Raw genomic sequence first — 23,285 nt, 5'->3', positions numbered from 1 at the left:
CATTTCAGCCGGTCTTTTGCTGAAAAAGTGGTCCAAAGCACGTATGCCCATATCGTGATCAATAATGGTATAAAGGGATACCACGTCTAGTGTCACTAATAACATCCCATCCTCCCAAACGATATCCTCAAGTAGGTTCAGTATGTGCTTGGTGTCTTCGATAAAAGACGGTAAGTTATAGACATACTGCCTCAAAAAACCGTCTATGAACTCTGACAGTCGCTCTGTAGGGCCACCAATGCCGGAGACAATAGGCCGCCCTGGCGGTTTGTCCCGGCATTTGTGGACTTTTGGGAGAGTATATAGACATGGTGATCTAGGTGTACTCAACGTGAGGTAAAGATACTCATCATAGTCTAACAGGGTTTGTTCATACCACAATTTGATTTCCCCATTTATCTTTACAATTATTTCAGGAGTTGGGTTAGTGGTCAACTTCTCATAAAACAAGGAATCATTAAGCTGGGAGTAGATTTCATTGTTGTAATCAATAGGGTTTAGTACCACTATATTACCTCCCTTATCCGCACTTCGTATCGTAATGGTTTTGTTATTCATAAGTTCGTGTAGGGCTTCTCTTTCTCCAAGTGTGAGATTATCTCGATGTATCCTGGTAACCCTATGTCTAGAAGTACTCATGACCTTGTCTATATCTGCACTAACCATCTTAAAGAACGTATCGATGGTGTTCCCTGGGGTAAGTTGTGGGGTCCATTTCGATTTTACCTTTAATCCACTCCCTTCCCTCTGAAATCTTGTTATTTCTAAATCCTCAATAAGTGTCTGCATCGTCACTGGGTCATCTTCCCTCTCAGTAAGTGACAAAAGAAGTTGAGTATCTTTCAGTTCTTGTATCGTAATCTCACTTAGAACTTTATTAGAGGATTGTTTCTCTTTCACAGGTACATTAGCAAAATGTTTTTTGATTTTAAGATTCCTTACAAATTTAAACAGATCTATTCAAAAATAGATCTGTTTAAATTTGTAAGGAATCTTAAAATCAAAAAACATTTTGCTAATGTACCTGTGAAAGAGAAACAATCCTCTAATAAAGTTCTAAGTGAGATTACGATACAAGAACTGAAAGATACTCAACTTCTTTTGTCACTTACTGAGAGGGAAGATGACCCAGTGACGATGCAGACACTTATTGAGGATTTAGAAATAACAAGATTTCAGAGGGAAGGGAGTGGATTAAAGGTAAAATCGAAATGGACCCCACAACTTACCCCAGGGAACACCATCGATACGTTCTTTAAGATGGTTAGTGCAGATATAGACAAGGTCATGAGTACTTCTAGACATAGGGTTACCAGGATACATCGAGATAATCTCACACTTGGAGAAAGAGAAGCCCTACACGAACTTATGAATAACAAAACCATTACGATACGAAGTGCGGATAAGGGAGGTAATATAGTGGTACTAAACACTATTGATTACAACAATGAAATCTACTCCCAGCTTAATGATTCCTTGTTTTATGAGAAGTTGACCACTAACCCAACTCCTGAAATAATTGTAAAGATAAATGGGGAAATCAAATTGTGGTATGAACAAACCCTGTTAGACTATGATGAGTATCTTTACCTCACGTTGAGTACACCTAGATCACCATGTCTATATACTCTCCCAAAAGTCCACAAATGCCGGGACAAACTGCCAGGGCGGCCTATTGTCTCCGGCATTGGTGGCCCTACAGAGCGACTGTCAGAGTTCATAGACTGTTTTTTGAGGCAGTATGTCTATAACTTACCGTCTTTTATCGAAGACACCAAGCACATACTGAACCTACTTGAGGATATCGTTTGGGAGGATGGGATGTTATTAGTGACACTAGACGTGGTATCCCTTTATACCATTATTGATCACGATATGGGCATACGTGCTTTGGACCACTTTTTCAGCAAAAGACCGGCTGAAATGTTTGACCATACTCAAATGCTTTTGCAAATGACCAGACTGGTATTGGAAAATAACGTGTTCTTATTTGATGGCCAGTGGTACAGACAACGCCTTGGGACGGCGATGGGTTCCAGATTTGCTCCGTCTTTTGCCAACCTTTTTATGGGTTGGTTTGAGGCGGAGCGAATCTGGGGCCCAGAAGGAACAGAATGGACCCCATATATACATTACTGGGGTCGCTTCATTGATGACTGCTTGTTAATATGGACAGGCACAGTAGAGAAACTCAAGGGCTTCTTTGATTACTTAAATGAGAACACTTACAATTTGAGATTTACAACTACTTATGACAGGCAGAAAATCACGTTCTTGGACGTGGAGTTATACGTAGAGGGAGCAAGGATTCACAGTCGAATGTTTCGAAAGCCTACAAGTTGTAACGCAATCTTGCATGCTGAGAGCTGTCACCCTAAGTATCAAAAGAGAGCCATACCGTATGGTGAACTAATCAGAGCCCGACGCAATTGCTCAATGGATAGAGATTTCGAACACAATGTAATGGATATGAAATCCAGATTCCTTAATCGGGGATATAGACAGGACGTTGTCAATAAAGCTGTATCCAGGGTGAAAAAAGTGAGGAGACAGACTACACTGATAAGAGAGGAAAAAGATGGTAAAACTACAGATCAGAAGGTGAGACTGATAACAAATTATGGGAAAGACAGCTCCAAATTGTTTACTATTCTGAACAGACATTGGCACCTGCTTTGGGTGGACAGTGATTTGAAACCATACATTTTTGACAGACCGAGTGTATCATTTAGAAGGGGTACGACTTTGAAGAACATGTTGAGTCCTAGTTACCCACAGAAACAAAGTAAGAAAGACTGGCTGACCAGCTTCAAAGGTTTCCACAAATGTGGAAAGTGTGTCTCATGTAGATGGGCAAAGAGGAAAGTTCTGTGTTTTGAATATAACAACTCTGGTGAATACACAATTGGTATGTTTATCAATTGTGATACAACATTTGTGATTTATGTGATTTCATGCACATGTGGCAAAATTTATGTAGGAAGCACTAAGAGAAGACTCAAGGACAGGATTGCTGAACATTACAGAGCACTAAAAAATGGAGATACGCGATATCCTATTGCTTCACACCTGATATAGAACTTTGAGAACAAGGACCAACATGTTTTTACTTATCATGGAATTGACCACATCAAGCCAGACCCACGGGGTGGTAACAGAGTGCTAGCATTGAGAAAGCGTGAGGTAATTTGGTTGATTAGACTGAAAGCGGTAGAATGTGGTCTTAATGTGGATCATGAGTATGAATTTTATCTAGGTACCTGAACATTATTGATAATAGAGGGTAACTCATGGAATACATTGCTGGTGCCATACGAATTGTTCCATTTGATAATTAATGTCTCTCGAAACTGTATACCCCACTGAACATGAATGATGATAGATATGTAAAGAAATTGTGGATTTATGTATAGCTATACAGATGACATAACAAATTTAACTGTATTATGATGGTCAAACCTGCTACCTCTCTGTATTGTTTTATGCTATCAATACGTGACAATGACTGACAATGGCTAAGGTTAAATATGCAAGTTGGGGTTTGTGGTTTACCTGAAGACCCCATTGGTTCGCAGATCATGAAATATTTAAATGGTTCCCCTAAACCAAGTAGTTAAGGCTGTAACAATATGAATATAGGATCGCATAAAAATATACATATAATAATGACGACTTATAAGACGGTTTCGAATTTAAATTAAGGATCACTACCTGATCGGATGAATTAGAACCGTTATAGATACTGATGCAATCATGGCGGGATTATAATTTAATTCGAATTCCTATCAGTTTGTAATGATACTAGGATATTACAAGATGGCGCCCGCACTAGGTGACTATATATAGACACTACAAGATGGCGGCCGTGCTGAACGCCAAAGTCGGAGCAGACTTGACATACTAATGGTGAGCACGAAGCCTCTAAATTGTACAACTAAGTTAGAAAGTAGGGTAAACTCGATACTTATGAAATTACCCACTTTTCTTTTATTAGACACGGACTCGTGTGATACATATGGAGATGCAAAGCTACTAAGAATAGATATAACGGGATATATACTACGGGTCAGAAATTGATCCTTGAGGTGAGACATTTATAAATTGATTTAAACTGAAGTGGAAACCGTCCCATGTCTTTATTAATAATAAGACTGAAATACGTATTAATTTACTTTAGGTATAAACGGAAACGCATTTTGGAAGTTTGAATTGGAATTTACAAGGTTGGATAGATCCATACAATTTTGAGCACCAATACTATAAAACTGAACACTATTTGGTGAGTGGAATCACTGATCGCATTTATATTGAATTTAAAGGTGATGACCAAACAGTATATGAGGGACTGTTCATAATATTTGAAATACTAATCTAAATTATAGGTGAGGACATAATAAGGAATATATTGAAAGAAGATGAATTCATAGAGGAGAAGAGTTGAATGTAGACATCTACCACCAACTAGGTGAGCTATGATCCTGTGATCTGTCAGCTATGGGTGTTATCGGGAACCCCAAACCTCATACTTAATAACTTAATATACATAACTCGTATTTAGTGGATTTGATAAATTTTGTGATAAATTGTTTGACTTTGTTGTACGTTGTATTTCATGTCTTTGGCAGATATGTTCCTTCTTGGAGAAATCAATGTGATAATATTGGTTGTTTATTAGTGTGGGTTTCGAAATGTGGGAACCAATGTGATATATAATTTTTAATATGTTGAGGATTTGAGTAATGTTTATGATTTCTGTAAACTTACTTGCGCGAATTATGATTGATTGTTACTATTTGGGTTGCAGCCCTGAAGAAGTCAAAATTTCCTATACGGATTTGACGAAACGCGTGTTGGCTGCGAGCAACTTTTGTTTGAAAATTGGACTTGATCTGAATGAAGATTGATTGGAAAATAAAAAGAATAGTGGAAACTATATAAGGACTTTTCTTGATGACGTTTGAGTGCTCGGAAGAATACAGTTAGTATATGATGCATTTATTTATTTATTTTATTTTACATTCTTATTTAGCGCCTGATTAAACTCCCGAAGGGGTATCTCCACGCTTTTTGTTAATGGTAGAATATAACTCATAATGACCATGATCAATGAGGGATTGAACTACATCCCAAAGGAGATTAGTTGCTTGTGAACAGGTGAGTTTTGACAGTCTTTCGGAAGGCCAGATGGTTGGTATGTGATCTCAGTGTAAGAGGAAGAGAATTCCAGAGCTCTGGCCCTGCGTGGGCTAGAGCACGGCCTCCTTGCCTGGCTTTTTTTATTCTAGGAACCTGCAGCAACTGCAGGTTTCTGGATCGTAAAGAGCGTCCAGGAACATAAGGTTGAAAGATTTTGGTCAGGTATTTGGGGCCGGTGCCTGTTAGACACTTGTGAATGGTGCATAGGGTCTTAAATTGTACTCGTTTTCGCACTGGGAGCCAGTGGAGTTTAGTCAGCAGGTGGCGGGAGGGAATCCTGGGTGGAACATTCAGGACAATCCTTGCCGCAGTGTTTTGGACTACCTGTAACTTGTGGAGTTGTTCTTCGTTTGCTTGTAAGAGAAGACCATTACAGTAGTCCACTCTGCTAATGACTAGCGCCTGGACAAGTGTTTTTCTGTGGCAGTCTGGCAAATAAGGGAAGACCCTCCTTAGCAGTCCAATGGCCTGAAAGCATGTACCAGCCACTTGGTTGACGTGATCTTTTAGTGTGAGTGCCTGATCTAGTAGCACCCCCAAGTTTTTAACAGTATGCTTAGGACTGGGAGCGGGTCCCAGTTCCGGGGGCCACCACTCAGGGGACCAAAGTGCTGCTGCTTGCCCAAACAACATGACTTCTGTTTTCCCTACATTGCACTGTAGGCAGTTTGATGACATCCACTCTGATACTGCCCTCATTCCATCTGAAAATGATTTTTTTAATACAGGCGTCAAGGTTTTAAAGGGAAACAGGAGTTGGGTGTCGTCGGCATACGACACCGGGGTGAACCCAAAGGATCTTACTAAGTCGGCCAAGAGGGCCACATACACATTAAAAAGTGTGGGGTTCAGGCATGAGCCCTGTGGCACTCCCTTGTTGAGCTCCCTATAGGTGGATTTATAGGAGCCCAGCCTGACTTCTTGGGAGCGGCCGGACAGGAAACTCTCCATCCAGGTCAGAGCTACGCCCCCCAGGCCTACATCCCTTAGACGGCCGAGAAGCACCTTGTGTGACACCGTATCAAAAGCAGCGGAAAGATCCAACAGCACCAGAATCATAGCTGAACTAACTATAACAGGGGAAGCTCAACCTGCAGTAGGTTCTAAGCAGCAGTTCATCATGGCATTTCTATCTGCATAACAAACTACCTGATTGTCATATGATGCATTGCATTGTTTCTGAATAACGATCTACCTGATTAACTTATTGCACATTGCATTTCTCCTGCTTAACGAATTACCTGATTAGTGTACACTCATTGCCTTATTTTTGCAGACCCACATTTCTGGTGGCTGTATTACGTATTGCATTATTTTCATTGCGGAGTGTCTGATTGCTACCTTGCGCATTACAGTATTGTTACATTGCAAAAGTATCTGATTCAAGCATTACGACTGTATGATATTATTTTAGGAGTACAGGGGCTGGCTGGCCTAACAACCGTCCAGTAGAAATATTACACCACCTCATATGTTGGTTTTATATTGTTTGGTCTTATCATATACCTTTTTACATAAAGTTTATGCTCATTTTTATAAAACTTGTGTGGAGTCTATTTGTGGTGTCATCATTGGGTTATTGTGAGAGTGGTTGCGAATACTTTACACATGTGCCTTGAAGATAGGCCTGGCTGCTCATGCCAAGCTACTGGGGGGTGAGAGGGGCTATCTAAAAAGGTGACATTACTTTGCCTGACGTTGGAACGCAGGTCTCTCTACTTGGCCTAAGGTACCTACCTCAGCCTACCAGCCTACCAGAAAGGGACAATTTTAGGAGTGTATCCCCCTTACCCTATCTAGAAGAAAGGGCCCCTATTTGTACAAAGGTACCTATCTCTGCCAACTAGCGACCCCAATTTCTAACAACCCTTCTTTGCAGACACAAACATTTCTACAGTATAAGCATTTTTACCCTTGTCCAACTACTGTTCTGCCCCTTGATCAGTATAAATCTATTATTTACACTGATGGTTCAGCTCAACCTGCAGTAGGTTCTAAGCAGCAGTTCATCAGTGATGTCATTTGAGATGTCATCAGTGATGTCATGAGTGATGTCAGTGAGCATGTCATAAGTGATGTAATATGTGATGTCATCAGCAGCGGATTGTGGCCGCGTGATTTATAGTTAGCTGAACTAACTATAACAGGGGAAGCTCAACCTGCAGTAGGTTCTAAGCAGCAGTTCATCAGTGATGTCTTTTGAGATGTCATCAGTGATGTCATGAGTGATGTCACTGAGCATGTCATGAGTGATGTAATATGTGATGTCATCAGCATTGGATTGTGGCCGCGTGAGTTATAGCTAGCTGAACTAACTGTAACATGGGAATTTCAATGGTTTTGTATGAGTGAAATGTCCAGCTAACTATAACATGTGTGAAACCTATGTTTTTTTCAGTGAATTTCTAAGGTTTTTTTAAATGCTAATTCCTAACTATAACGTGGCTGAAGATCTATGTTTTTTTCAGTGAATTTCATACATTTTGAAAATGCTAATTTGTGTGCACGTGGATAGAAGACTGTATGCATACAACATATGGCTTTGAAGCAGTCCTTGTCCTAAGGCCTACTTCGCTGCATAAGTACTGGCTCTGACTGAATCAATAGAATACTATAAAGAGAGTATTTGAGTGAATCTATAAGTGCTTGAATCTTAGTACAGTAAATGGATTAGTACACAGTACTCAATGCTTTCTTATTATTAAACAATACAATTATTCTTCAGACATCCCATATTTTAACACAGCTTCTAAAAGGAGTTCATGTGGTACTTCTTCGAGATCATACTGCTGGTTTGCCATTTCAGAGTTTATAGCTTCCAGTAACTGTACGAAAACAAAAACATAAACACTTCACTTTAACAGTTTTCTTAGTACATAATACAAAAGTAGGTTTATCAACTATTTTGGCCCCAAAAAAATATTATGTAAATACCATTGTCTAAAAACATTCCAAGAGTAGAGTTTTAGTACTTCATAAGGTTATATATATATATATATTTGCTTATAAACATTTCCTGTAATTAAGTTTTCGTAAAATTAGAAACCAGTCACTGCTTAAGACTATGGAAAATGACTCGGGCTATTATACTAAAATGCAGGACTAAAAAATGTAGAATGTTTATTCACCTTACCCCTTCCAAACTAGTAAATATGTTTTAGTAAAATTCAAATGATATTGTTGCTTGTCTAGAATAACACTGTGAATCTGTGTGTATTTAGATACCATTCTGACACTAGTTTTTGAATAATTCATGTCTTTTCACACACATCAATCCCTAAAAACCTATTCAGTGCTCACCTTTTAATATAATTAGAAATTAGTCATTGCTTATATAAGTCGAAAATACTCACAGCAACAGCTATAGAATGCCCCTTCAACACATAGGGGCCGAATCCGATCCTGTAAAAGAACAGTCCGTACGATTCTCATCCGGAGCCGTCTCCATACGACTCATACACACGCCGTACTACCCGACGAGTACGATCAAGACCAGGGAATCAGGACGGGATACGTACGGTCCACGTCAGGTAAGGGCAATTTGTACGGAAAAGCGCACAATCACATACACACCATACAGCGCATAGCCCCCATGATCACAGGGGTATGGCGCGTACCCCTACGATCATGGGGGTACATACCGTACACCAAGCCTACAAGGGGTACGCGCCATACACCCAGCATACATGGGGTACTGTGCATATCCCATGTACGCTGGGTGTACGGTGCATATCCCCCATGATTGCAGGGGTACGCGCCGTATGAGGGGGCGTTCCGTACCTGTTTCGGTGCGAATTCTGCTTTTACAGCTGTTTTCAGCTCCTGAAGAAAAAGGGTCGTACGGTGCGTACCCGACACATATCGTACTTGCTGGGTTGTATAAACCAACCGCGAACCGTACATATGTCGCATACAGCGGGTTCCAAGTGAATCGTACGGAGATTAGAGTCGTACGGTCTCTGTATGATTCGTACGGAGTACAGCTGCTGGTACGAATTGTACTTCAACGTACGTACCGGGGACGTTGCAGGGTACGAATCGTACGGGAAAAACGCTCAGAACGGCTATTCGGAGCGGTTTTTACCGGATCGGAATCGACCCCATAGTATTGTGTATAATAAGGACATATTTACATAGAGAAGAAAAGCTACACACAGTAACTTATCCTGTCCTTCTAAATATGAAAGAGTATTTGAAAACACACTCAGTGACGTATTTTATGTTGAGCAATTTGGTCTCTTTTAATCCTGAAAGTCCCTGGTCTGTACTAGCCTAGCATGTCTTTCTATTCAAAACCATGCAGGTGCGTTGCACAGACCTATTCTCAAGCCGTGTCCCATTTTATACACTATGACATCTTAGCCTAACACTATCTCACTGTAAGTAATACCTTGCTTAATCTTCCTAACGCCCCAAGCGCCAGCACACCTTTCCGAAGAAAGCTTACGATTTGCAAATGCTAGCATTTATTTTTTTATTAAGAAGCATAGTGATAACAAATATTAATCAGTTTTTTTCCTTCTATTGTAAACAATATTTTTGTATGTCTTCTATTTAGATGTTTTCAATCATGAGAATGCAAAAAACACAGTTTACTGAGTAACAGTTCTTAAACTCTCCCACATATGTAGATAATAATAACCTTATACGTGTTACTATGGAAATCAAAACCTTTACAGCTTCACAGTTTGTAACTTTTCCCAACATGTGCAGAAGTAAAACAGTTAAAAACTCAGCAAGTTTAAACTGTAAAACGTGACATCTACATAGGCGGAGCAAATCTTCCTTCCATAGACTATTAAAGAACGAAAAGCTATATAAACCACACCTACTGTGCAATTAGTTGCATTTTCACAAGTTATTTTTGACTCACCAATCTGTGATGCAAGTTCCTTTTTATAGCATTGGATTCTTCTTTTGCGTCAACAAACATATTCAGAAGTTGTACGTTGTTTCAATATGGCATAGGCTTAGTACTTAGTTATAATTTGTGGCTATTTGTCAATATTTACCCATTTAAATCTAGAATTTTTTTATTGCATGTGTTTTGCTTATTCTCTGTTACGTCAGCAGCTTGTTCTCAGAAACAGATAGATTGCAACAAACATTGCTCCTTTTCTGGTTCCTTTCAGCTTATATATTGTGACTTTCTATATTATAATGTTGACACTGTACTTCGCTTGGGAGGTGTTGGTGACCCGTCGGTGCAAACCCTAAATATTTACAATCAACGTCACCATCTTTCAGTTTTTACTGTGTTTTCCCCTAGAGATCATATACTGTTAATATGTGTATTATAACAGTTATGCTGATCTCAGTGGAGTTCAAGATACGTCAGCACAAAGAGTAAAGATATATAAGCAACGTCACAGGCTTTTGGTTTGTAGTCTGTTCCCCCCTTGTGATCATATGCTGTGAAAATATATATATATACATATATAGCAGAGGAGGCTACAGCCATGAACTTTACAGGTGAAAACTGTGCCCAACGCCGGGTGAGCTGTATTGCCAGTTTTACCCCTGCCTAATGGACGGCCGGGAATTTGTGGTGTGAGCAGTACGGGGAGCAGAGGAGGCTACAGCCATGAACTTTACAGGTGAAAATGGCCCGCTTAACTCCATCTACCCCCTTTGCAATGTGAGACCAGCCCACAGCATTCTGGACTTTGTAGTATTGAAGCACCGGGCGTCCTACAGTGAGTCTCGTCCAGCGATTAACAACGATTAACAACACATGCTGCTTGGAGGGCGGAGCTACCTTTTCATAGAACAGGAGGGGGAGAGATATTTCAATCGATCACACTGCCTGCCTCCTGCAAAACCATCTGGCGCTGACGAAGGCTAATCTACGCCGAATTGCATCCACCCTAATATTTGGTTTTAATTTTGCATTAAAGAACCTCCTCCGCAGTTTCCCCTGTGTGGTCTCTCCTTCTTTGGTTCAGAGAGGACTTTACTCATTTAATTAGCTCGAGCTCCAGTAATGCGCTCTGAGAGACCCCTGCACTTGAAAGTGGACCGGACCAAGCTCGCTTTCCGCTTCAGTGGACAATTTTTGTTCCCAGGGTACTGGGATGGTCTGGTACCCACCCATGGATCCGGCAAGAGGAATGGCAGTGTTGAGAGCCATTGTGCCCCACGCCGGGTGAGCTGTATTGCCAGTCTAACCCCTGCCGAATGGACGGCCAGGAACTTGCAGTGTGAGCAGTACGGGGAGCAGAGGAGGCTACAGCCATGAACTTTACAGGTGAAAACGGCCCGCTTAACTCCATCTAGCCCCTTTGCAATGTGAGACTAGCCCACAGCATTCTGGACTTTGTAGTATTGACGCACTGGGCGTCCTACAGTGAGACTCGTCCAGCGAATAACAGCACATGCTGCTTGGGGGGCGGAGCTACCTTTTCACAGAACAGGAGGGGGTGAGATATTTAAATCGATCACACTGCCTACCTCCTGCAAAACCATCTGGCGCTGACGAAGGCTAATCTACGCCGAAATGCATCCGCCCTGATATTTGGTTTTAATTTGGCATTAAAGAACCTCCTCCGCAGTCTCCCTTGTGTGGTCTTTCCTTCTTTGGTTCAGAGAGGACTTTACTCATTTAATTAGCACGCGCTCCAGTTACGCGTTCCGAGAGACCCCTGCACTTGAAAGTGGACCGGACCAAGCAGGCTTTCCACTTCAGTGGAAAATTTTGGTTCCCAGGGTACTTGGATGGTCTGGTACCCACCCATGGATCCGGCAAGAGTAATGGCAGTGTTGAGAGCTATTGTGCCACACGCCAGGTGAGCTGTATTGCCAGTCTTACCCCTGCCTAATGAACGGCCGGGAATTTGTGGTGTGAGCAGTACGGGAAGCAGAGGAGGCTACAGCCATGAACTTTACAGGTGAAAACGGCCGCTTAACTCCATCCACCCTCTTTGCAATGTGTGACCAGCCCACAGCATTCTGGACTTTGTAGTATTGACGCACTGGGCGTCCTACAGTGAGACTCGTCCAGCAATTAACAGAGATTAACAACACATGCTGCTTGGGGGGCGGAGCTACCTTTTAACGGAACAGGAGGGGGAGAGATATTTAAATCGATCACACTGCCTGCCTCCTGCAAAACCATCTGGCGCTGACGAAGGCTAATCTACGCCGAAATGCATCCTCCCTGATATTTGGTTTTAATTTGGCATTAAAGAATCTCCTCCGCAGTCTCCCCTGTGTGGTCTCTCCTTCTTTGGTTCAGGGAGGACTTTACTCATTTAATTAGCACGAGCTCCAGTAACGTGCTCTGAGAGACCCCTGCACTTGAAAGTGGACCGGACCAAGCTGGCATTCCGCTTCAGTGGAAAATTTCGGTTCCCAGGGTACTGGGATGGTCTGGTACCCACCCATTGATCCGGCAAGAGGAATGGCAGTGTTGAGAGCCATAGTGCCCCAGGACGGGTGATCTGTATTGCCAGTCTTACCCATGCCTAATGGACGGCCCGGAATTTGTGGTGTGAGCAGTACGGGGAGCAGAGGAGGCTACAGCCATGAACTTTACAGGTGAAAATGGCCCGCTTAACTCCATCTACCCCCTTTGCAATGTGAGACAAGCCCACAGCATTCTGGACTTTGTAGTATTGATGCACTGGGCGTGCTACAGTGAGACTCGTCCAGCGATTAACAGCGATTACCAACACATGCTGCTTGGGGGGCGGAGCTACCTTTTCATGGAACAGGAGGGGGAGAGATATTTAAATCGATCACACTGCCTGCCTCCTGCAAAACCATCTGGTACTGACGAAGTCTAATCTACGCCGAAATGCATCTGCCCGATATTTGGTTTTAATTTGGCATTAAAGAACCACCTCCGCAGTCTCCCCTGAGTGGTCTCTCCTTCTTTGGTTCAGGGAGGACTTTATATATATATATATATATATATATATATATATATATATATATATATATATATATATATATATATATATATATATATATATATATATATATTACCTACTGGCTATCGCCAGTAGGTATATATAGTTAGGATTAATTCCCTATGGGATTTTTGAAAATTCTATGTCTAATAACTTTGGCGTTTGAGGACGGAATCGGCTGAAATTTTCAGGAAAATGGCACATTTTGTTTCTGAGCAGCCCCTGAAAATTTGGTGGAGTTTCGTCAAGGGGGGGCTGAGAAAAAAGGGGGGTCCCAAAACGCGTTTTTCCCATTCATTTTTCCATAGGGTGGTTGGACTCACATTTAGCTCGAACGGCTGAATGGATTTGCACGAAACTTGGCAAAATTGTAGGGACTGTTAGCCCGATGTGCCTTTGCTAGGTCTCAATATATGTGCTCCAGTAGTTTTTGAGAAATTAACGTTCAAAACAAGATATATATCTGTAACAGCGCTCCGGGCAGCTATCCGGTCCGCTTACTTTTCGCGAAACGGAACTTTGCGCGCAGAAAGCTGATTGGCTCTCCGGTGTCTGTCAACATTCTAAACAGTCCGGAGCGGCCGCCATCTTATCTCTTGGTAGGATCGAGAGAGAAGAGGTGAAAAACGAAGGGGGAATTTATTGAAAGGGTGCAAGGTATACCCCTCTTGACCCCCTAGGATTGTTGTTGGGGTTATTAAAGGGTCCCGTGGGGAAAATAAAAAAAAAATTATTTTTCACGGTAGAAGCGTTTCCCGGGCCGCGAACTGGGCCGCAAACTGGTAGCGAAACGGGAATTCGCCATTTTGTGCTTCGTTTTAATTGTTTAGAGACAAAAATTATCGCCGCACATCGGCCACAATGCATGAATATCGTTGAAAAGTCAGCGATATTCATGCATTATCCAGCAAATGCTCTTAGCCATGTTATCCACCTTCCATTGGATAACAGAAAGCTGATTGGCTCTCCGGTGTCTGTCAACATTCTAAACAGTCCGGAGCGGCCGCCATCTTATCTCTCGGTAGGATCGAGAGAGAAGAAGAGGTGAAAAACGAAGGGGGAATTTATTGAAAGGGGGCAAGGTATACCCCTCTTGACCCCCTAGGAATGTTGTTGGGGTTATTAAAGGGTCCCGTGGGGAAAATAAAAAAAAAATGATTTTTCAGGGTAGAAGCGCTTCACGGGCCGCGAACTGGGCCGCAAACTGGTAGCGAAACGGGAATTCGCCATTTTGTGCTTCGTTTTAATTGTTTAGAGACAAAAATTATCGGCGCACATCGGCCACAATGCATGAATATCGTTGAAAAGTCAGCGATATTCATGCATTATCCAGCAAATGCTCTTAGCCATGTTATCCACCTTCCATTGGATAACATGGCTAAAAACTGCTCTGTGCGTGAGCTTTTTTTTTTTTTTTTTTTTGCTGCGTGACGTTTGTTAACGTTCGATTCGATGGAAATCAGGAAGTGTTGAACACCATTTTGTCACTGCGAGTAAATATTTTGTTATAAATGAATCCTTATTGATAAACATTGTCTGCGCCATCTTGCGTTTTTGTCCGATGCCACAATTTTGTCGTGCACGGCAGCCATTTTAGATGCCTTGACCAGGGCCACTCTCTGCACGCCGTCGATTCTCAGCACAGCTCCCCACCCTCGCACGCATCTCCCCCACGCAATGGTCACCCCCGCTCTCTCTCTCATGCATGGGCTATATACTTCCCCCATCTGCGCTGCTCTTCTCTGAGAATCACACCCTGTGCCCGCTCGACACCTCCCTTTCACCCTATTCACTACCGCACCCTCTGACACTCCTCTTCCTCTGTGTCCGATTGTCCAGGCCGGACCTAGGCTATCACCTAGCCCTGCGGATGTAGTTTATGGCCCCAGCTGTAGAGTATCCAGACATGCCAACCCTCCCGATTCAGGTGTGAGACTACTGATTTCAGTGCTAGTCTTTTGCTTTCCGATTCCTGCAAGGAAAAACCCGGGGGCATATTTCCAACAACTAGCGGTAATTTTTGTCTCTAACTTGTTTAGAGACAATAATTATCGCCGCACTTCGGCGAATTTTATCGCACATAAACCTTGCTATTAGCAAGGTTTATCGCAAATGCGATAAAAAACGGCCGCAATGCATGAATATCGCTGAAAAGTCAGCGATATTCATGCATTAGTCAGCAAATGCTCTTAGCCATGTTATCCACTTCCCATTGAACAAGCGCATGGTCTTTTAAAGATTTGTGAAGTACTCGGGGCGGCGGTGTGTGTGTGCCCTCTTTCAGGAGCGGGCGGGGGGGCACTGCCAGCAATTTGCAGGCCAGGCAGTGTTCAACACGTGCATCACCCTTTCTCTGCCTGCTATTGCGCTCCATGCTTCGGAAAGGTAAGAAAAAAACGTGCATTTGAGTTTGAAATGTCCGATCTTGTAGCAGTACACTTGCAAAGTCCACACATGACAATAACCCGATTCAAGGCCCCATTCACCCGATTTTTTAAAAAAATATAGTACTCCAAGACAGTTACATTTTAAAACTTTATTAATATTTAAATATAACGAACGCAACAAAAACTGTAAATATATTTAACCATTTTTTGAAATTAACCAGAACTATAACGATAACAACAACAACAACAATAATATAACTTTTATGCCTAAATTACGCAAACATTTAGCTAATCTGCTAAAGGGGGGAGTCGCCATTTCTTTACAATAATCAATAACGAAAAATCCACATCAATAGGGTTGCCCGTTTTCTCGATGCAGCACTATAGTGCAATATACACAGCACCTGGGGTGTCAAGAGTGAACAGGTCTTTCTTTGTTCCTTAAGATGTTATCTCCGAGAATGCTGATGCATTGGTGTCTGTACACTTCTTTGTCAATTCTGTCAAGATGATAACTGCTTTATAAACAGACGATATCTTTGTTTAGTCATTAGTGTTAAGTGTGTCTGAAACTACAGTGCCCTTCTGTTTTTTTTTCTTCAGGCTCTACAGAGTTTTGTGTGTTGTTCTTTTGAGCGACAATTATTCCAGAGGTTTCAGGTTCACTTGTTTTGTTCTGCAGTGAGTTCACAGCTTTAGAGAGTTCATGTTTATTTGCTATGTCCTGCTGTTCGTCAACTGCTTCAGAGACGTCAGCCTCATTTTTTATGTTTCAGTAGATCCTGGACCTGCCCGGCCGCGCCCAAAATGGCGCCGGTGTAAATGGGACTCGTAACTGCTTGTTCTGTACTGGTTGCCCAACCTTAATATCACGAGATACATATGCAGTTTTGAAGCACATGGCGGAGGCTTGTCTGCTGTAGTGGGGCGCCCCTTTATCGTTTCAGTCGCCATTCCGCCCGCTTTTGCTACACTGTGCCTTTTCCGCCATTCAGCTGTTTAGCGCCCGCTCCTACGGCTACAGCGTCTCGCTCACCATGTAGTTGAGTTGCTCCCACTCTTGCGGTGCAGCGGTAGGCGGCTGCCACAGGATTCTTAAAATGGCGGCCGGCTCTTCGGATTTGGGCCTGGTCCAGTAAATTGGCCCTGGGACACCTTGGAACTCGGACGCTTGTCTGCCAGGGCTTGGGTTCCATTCTCGAAAGCGTCCACTCAGCCTTGAAGATTGTACAAAAGTCTTGGGGGCCCTCGACTCCCGCAGGCTTCCTGTGGGGAGCGGCTGCCATGATTGCTTGCGGAATGGCCACGACGGAGCTACGAGATGGTGATGCTCTCATGGTGACGCCAGCTTCAGTATGAAACATCCAGAAACAAGGTGGGGCTTTCATCGTTTGGGGAAAAAAAATGTTTTAATCCAATGAAAAGTGTTATTTTTAGGTCACATGACCTAGTCTTACATAATTAGGAAAAGAAAAGTAAAATGAACCAATGAAAAGTTTTATTAACAAGTCACATGACCTGTTATGCTTACGTTACGCGCTGCGCGGCGCGCTCTGGATCGTTTCCGGGAAGCTGCGCCTTGCGCACCGGAGCACTTCCGGGTGCGCTAACGCGTCGCGTCATATGACGCATTACGCGACAATGCAGGTGCAGAATATAGTCAAAATGTCTCCACCAACCAGCGGTCGGAATTCCACCGCTTTCAGCAGTCCAAAAAGTTCGGTCAAATCTTAAGAGCGGGAGCAACTCAACTACATGGTGAGCGAGACGTAGTATTCGCAACAGCGAGCGGTAAACAGCTGAATGGCGGAAGAGGCACAGAGTACCAAAAGCGGGCGGAATGGCAACTAAAACGGTAAAGGGGCGCCCTACGACAGCGTGTCTTCAGGTGAAACGGATTGTGGGACAAGGTCCAGAATGAAAGATTCTTCAAAAGGGAAAAAATTCCGCCGGACCCCGGGAGCCGGCCGCCTATGCCGGGGGCGATCTAAGGCCTCACCAGGGCAACACGACTTGGGGAGGGGGCAGGAGCCAAGCGCCCCCTCTCAGTCCGCGCCATCTCACCGCCCCTCGGGGGCCTCCGTCAAGCGGTTTAGGGAGGCACCGTATCACATTGTTTTCCAATGCAGTCAGGTCCACAAATGGACCCCACTTACTTTGAATAGTGAAGCTGCAGCAGGTGCAAATAAGGTTTAAACAGTGTTACAAGAGCTGCTTAGAACTCTGAAGTATGGCACTCAACAACCAGGACTCATGCCATTTATGTAAGGCAGTGACATGGAAGCAACTCAGGGACAAAAAGTATGAACGAACATTCACGTATGAAAATCTTATTTGGAGAAGGGGTAGAATCCAAACGCCCCCTGCCAGTTCGCGCCACTACACCGTATGTGGAAAATCTGAAGCCATCATTCTACAAACTCTCAACGCTTGTTATCAGTGCATGACTTTCATGCTCGATCGATTGAGCTAGCCGGATCGGGCAATAAAAAGTATAAAATAGTTATGTAAATAGTTATTTAATAAAATGTTTTACTCTGTTTCTTTGGTGGTGTGTTGTGTATATTTATAATATTTGCATAGGGTTTGCCGTTATTTTGGGCGGTGTGGGTGGTGGAGTCGAGCTGTTTTGCAGCCCTCATGGTGTGGAGCTCAATTCATTTCACTATTTTCGTATTTCTCATGAAGGGTTATTCCTAATGTTTGTATTTTACCGAGGTTAAAAAGAGATCGAATTAGTGGTCTACTGATTTTGCTCGATTACTTTTATTTTTTTACACGATTTTTCACTATCTGCAAAGACTAAACAGAGTATTGCGACTTTGTGCTTGTTTGTAAATAGAGAATGATCCAAAGAGAACCAATTGTAAAACAGTAAATGCTTGGATAATAATTAATCAAATGGAGAGACAAGCAGGTACGACGGATTACAACAGGGGTAAAGGTCTGAGTTAACTACCGTTCACTATCTGCAAAGAGAGAGTACTACTAAGAGAAAAGAGGGAAGTGGGGGGGGGGGCAGCGTTCAAAGCACATCAGCGTGCATAAACACGAAAACGTTTTTACCTATCACGTACTTGACATTTGACAGCTTTTGATATTTGCTATTAAAAAACCATTGAAATTCACAGAAAAAACCATAGGTTATACTCCATATATAGTTAGGAATTTGCATTTACAAAACCTTGAAAATTCAATGAAAAAACCATTGGTTTTAGGCCATATATAGTTAGGGATTTGCATTTAGAAAACCTTATTTTACTCGCATAAAACCATTGAAATTCCATATATAGTTATAAGCGCTAACTATATATCGCGCACCCGCAATCCACTGCTGATGATGTCACATATTACATCATTCTCGCCCATTGGCAGCCCCGCTCCTGCCTCCAGCTGCTCCTCCCGCCTACTTCGCCTCTTATGGAGGACGCCACGCAGAAGCGCAGTGGACGTGCTGGCGCGCCAAAGGCAAGCCCGTCTGTGCCCAGCGCCAGAACCCCTGCACCCCGTGCCCCCGCAATGCCAGACTGCGCTTCAACTCCGGCAACCTCCACGCACTCAAACCCCGGACGATACCACCCTTGCTGCCAAGCCATCCAGAAGCACACCCAATGGCCTTCCACCTGCCGGAACTGCAGATACACCAGCATCCAGCCCGCCAAACCACCAACAAGAGAATCCAACCACCTCACATGCATCCTCCTCAACACCTGCTCCGCTCGCAAGAATGCCATCGAACTCTGGGACCTCCTAGAACTCTACCGCCCCGACGTCGCCTTCCTGATGGAGACCTGGCTGAATGCCACCTAAGCACCAGACATCGCCATAGCCATCCCACAGGGCTACAAGATCTCCCGCAGAGACCGCGCCACTGGAGTTGGAGGGGGAATCGCCATCGTCCACAAAGACACCCTCAGAGTATCGACCAACACCGATGACACCATCAACACTGCCGAGCACATGCACTTCCAGATCCACACCGACCCCAGCATGACCCTCAGAGGAACACTCGTCTACAGACCACCCCGACCACGACCACAGTTCAAAGACACAATCGCCGACCTCGTCAGCACCCACGCCCTCTACTCCACGGACTACATCCTCCTCGGGGACCTGAACTTCCACCTCGAGAACAACAACAATGCCAACTCCACCGCCCTGAACGACAATCTCGCCAACCTCGGACTCAATCAGCTCGTGAAAACACCCACCCATGCTGGTGGACACACGCTGGACCCCATCTTCTTCGCAAGCCCCCACGTCTCCTTCAAATACACCACCGTACCCCACTGGACCGACCGCAGATGCGTCCACTTCACCTTCAGGAAACCCACCATACACCACGGCACCCAACAGCTGGCATGCCGCTGCTGGGGCAAGGTCACCAAGGATCAACTGACTACCACCCTCGCCCTGAGACTACCCACCAACCGGTACCAATGTCAAACAATGGATCAACACTTGCACCAACACTCTCGCCCCTCTCAAGATCCCCATAACCAACCACACCAACAAGAAAGCCGCCTGATTCACCGAAAAGCTCCGGACTGTGAGAAGTTGGCCTGATATGCAGTGCTCACTATTCTAGTGATCACAATGCATCAGTCCAAACGACCCTTATGGTGATGGGTTGTAAGTCAACCTTAGACCAGCTATCCTAGTAGCGTGGATACGAGCAGTCTGCGGGCTAAACTCTAGAGGGCGTGTTAAGCCAGCTGTTATACCATCACATACCCCTTGAACACCAAGTGAAAGGACACCACACAAGTGTTATGAAAATAAACAGTATATTTATTAGAATCACAACAGCCCTGTACTCTTTATGAGGACAGGGTACTAAGCACACACCAAAAACTCTTAGGAAAATACTTCAAGTGCACAATCAATACAAGTGCCCGAGGGCACGGAATGTTTAGTGGTCTCGGGCGGACCCGATAAGGTAAGTCGGAAGCGATAGGGGCTCGGGACTCGGGACCCTTCAATAAGGAGGCTATGCGGGCACCGAAATGCCGAAATTACCTAGCCCAGGGGCTGTGGCTGCACAAGTCTTTACAGACATCGGGAGTCCTCGCTGACGAGCCAGGAGCCGGAAGGAAGGAGTTACTGGCCGGCGACCAGTGGAGATAGTTCGTAGAGATCCAAGCCTGGATCAGAGATGGATGACACCTGAAAGCAGAGGGGACCAAGTTCGTAACTACTAGCCAGTAGTCAGAGGGTACCAGGAGGGCACCGGATGATCGTCACCTCGACTAGGTGAGTGGGCGACGCTAGGCTCTGCAGTCTCATGGACCAGGAGGCGTTGTCGGCGACCAGGATGGAGGTGCAAGCTGTCCCACGAAGGTTGATGATGTCGGCGTCACTGGGCCCAGGATTGGGGCCACAAGCCTTGGCAAATTTCAGGGCCACGTGGTGGGCCTAAAATGGCGTATTGAGTGGACCAGGAGGGTCCGGGGTGCTCCTCTCTCAGAAGGGAGCAAAGGCCAGTCTGGAGCAACCAGACCAGCAGCGTTGGTTGTCGGGCGTCGTCGAGAAGGTCACAAGCCAGCGGCTAGTAACCAGACAACGTGATGAGCAGCAAAAAGCAGAAGGGCCCCACGCAGATCGTAGAGATGCTGGGAGGCTGAACTTCGGTGCTGGAGCTGCTCAGGGTCGGGGCTTCTCGGACCCCGGAGCACTCACCAGAGGATCCCTCGGTGGTCGTGCTGGTTAAGAAATCGTGCAGGTCTTGATGATGGCCGGTCCCTCAAGGTCTTGTCGCACCCACAGATCTCAGCTGAGCTGACGATGTGGATAGAGGTCAGAGGTGCCAGGGAAGCCGGTTCTCATCGAGCTGGGCCGTCGGATTCCTGAGGAAGGACTTGCAGCAAACTGCAGAGTTCTTAGATGGTGCCTGCGGATGCAGGGTGACTTCTCCTTAGCCACAAGGGAGAAATCTTGAGAAGAATTCGAGAGTTCCTTTCGTAGAAAGTATTCTTGATTCAAAGATCATCTAATTTGGAAGGGTCCCCGCTCCTGCCTTTATCCTAAAGAAAGGGGTGGGTACGCGACTAGGTCCTGCCCTAGGGGTGGGACCAGAAGGGGGGTGGTTACACCCCTCTCCCATGCCGGACTTTCTCCAGGGCAGGGGCTGGGGTGCCCCTGGAACTGGTTCTAGCCGGCAGATCCGTAGTGAGCACTGGGATGCCACTCCGCAGTCACCTTCCTGTAAAGCCCTGCCTACCCAGGATACACAAAACCCTGTCTGGGATAGTGCGAGCACCACCCCGGACAGGAAACTCTTTGTCCAAGCTCTCCTCGCTGGAAGGACTCCCAGCAGCAGGAGGTCAGACTTGTGTCTGTGGTGGCAGCATCCATTTTGTGGAGCTGAGGCTTCAGTTAACTTTAACCGGGGTTCACAGTTACGTACATGTCGTGTCCCTCTAGAAGGGCGGAATGCTAACCCCGTCACCAGCATTGGTGAGGGGTCAGTATCCCGATTCTTATGACACCTTACTCGACATGTCTTGATAACGCGATACCGAAGTTAGCGATATGGTATGCGTTATCATGGAACAGCCATTGGGTCTTGGTTCCGCAAGCTGCAACCGGGCTCGGATAGTGCCAGAGCCCAATTCACACGATTCCACGCACTCTGCCTTCAGGATTGTCAAGGCCTGCCATAGGAGTGGCTGATAGGAATTCGGGTGTCCATTTTAGGGTTAGATATAGGTATACTATATCTAAAGCAAAGGGCGAGTACGCCACCTTGCCCCAGCTGTCGTGCAGCCAGTTGTGTCAGATTTAGATGGCCATCCAGGGGTGGCATAATACATGCTTCAGCCCCTGGTAGGCCCTGGGTACACCGATGCCCTGAGTTACAGGGTCTGACAAGGTGGCCCAGTTCCAATTGGGTAATGCACCTAAGGTACACATGTCAATTTAGCGAGAGAACAGCTAGGCTGTGGGTCTGATTGGCAGGCCCACAGCCAGGGAAAGTCGTAAACCAGTGAAACAAAAGCAAAAAATCTGGGTGATCATAGGATTGCAGACCCTACTCTCCTACATGACCCCACCCCCAAACGTTGGGACAATAAACTAACCTTGACCAGGTGAGTCTTCTTGTTCTAAGTGGAAATACCTGGAGAGCCCATCTGCATTGCCATGATCAGTGCCAGGTCTATGCTCCACTGTGAAGTCCATCCCCTGTAAGGAAATGGACCACCTAAGCAGTTTGGGGTTTTCACCCTTCATCTGATTTAGCCATAAGAGGGGCTTATGGTCGGTCTGAATCTTGAAATGAGTGCCAAACAAGTATGGCCTCAGTTTCTTCAGGGCCCAAACCACAGCGAAGGCCTCCCTCTCAATAGCTGACCAATTTTTCTCTCTGGGGGTCAGCCGTCTGCTTATGAAAGCAATGGGCTGGTCATTACCATCAAAATTCAGTTGAGATAGAACAGCTCCCACACCCAACTCAGAAGCATCTGTTTGGACATTGAATGGTTTGGAGTAGTCTGGACTCTTGAGGATAGGTGCCGTGCACATGGCCTGTTTGAGGTCATCGAATACTTTTTGACAGCTCGCTGTCCACTGAACCTTTTTTGGCATTTTCTTACTTGTCAGTTCATTAAGCGGAGTCACAATTGATCCGTAATTTCTGACAAACTTTCGGTAGTAACCAGTCAGGCCCAAGAAAGCTCGAACCTGAGTCTGGGTGGTTGGAGGAGCCCAGTCCCTGATTGACTGTATTTTGCTCTCCAGTGGTTGAACTTGGCCTCCACCTACAAGGTGGCCCAAGTATACAACCTGTGTCTGC

The sequence above is a fragment of the Lissotriton vulgaris genome, chromosome 4_1, assembly GCF_964263255.1.
Source record: "Lissotriton vulgaris chromosome 4_1, aLisVul1.2, whole genome shotgun sequence".
NCBI classification, from domain to species: domain Eukaryota; kingdom Metazoa; phylum Chordata; class Amphibia; order Caudata; family Salamandridae; genus Lissotriton; species Lissotriton vulgaris.
Note: the sequence above shows the minus strand (reverse complement) of the source record.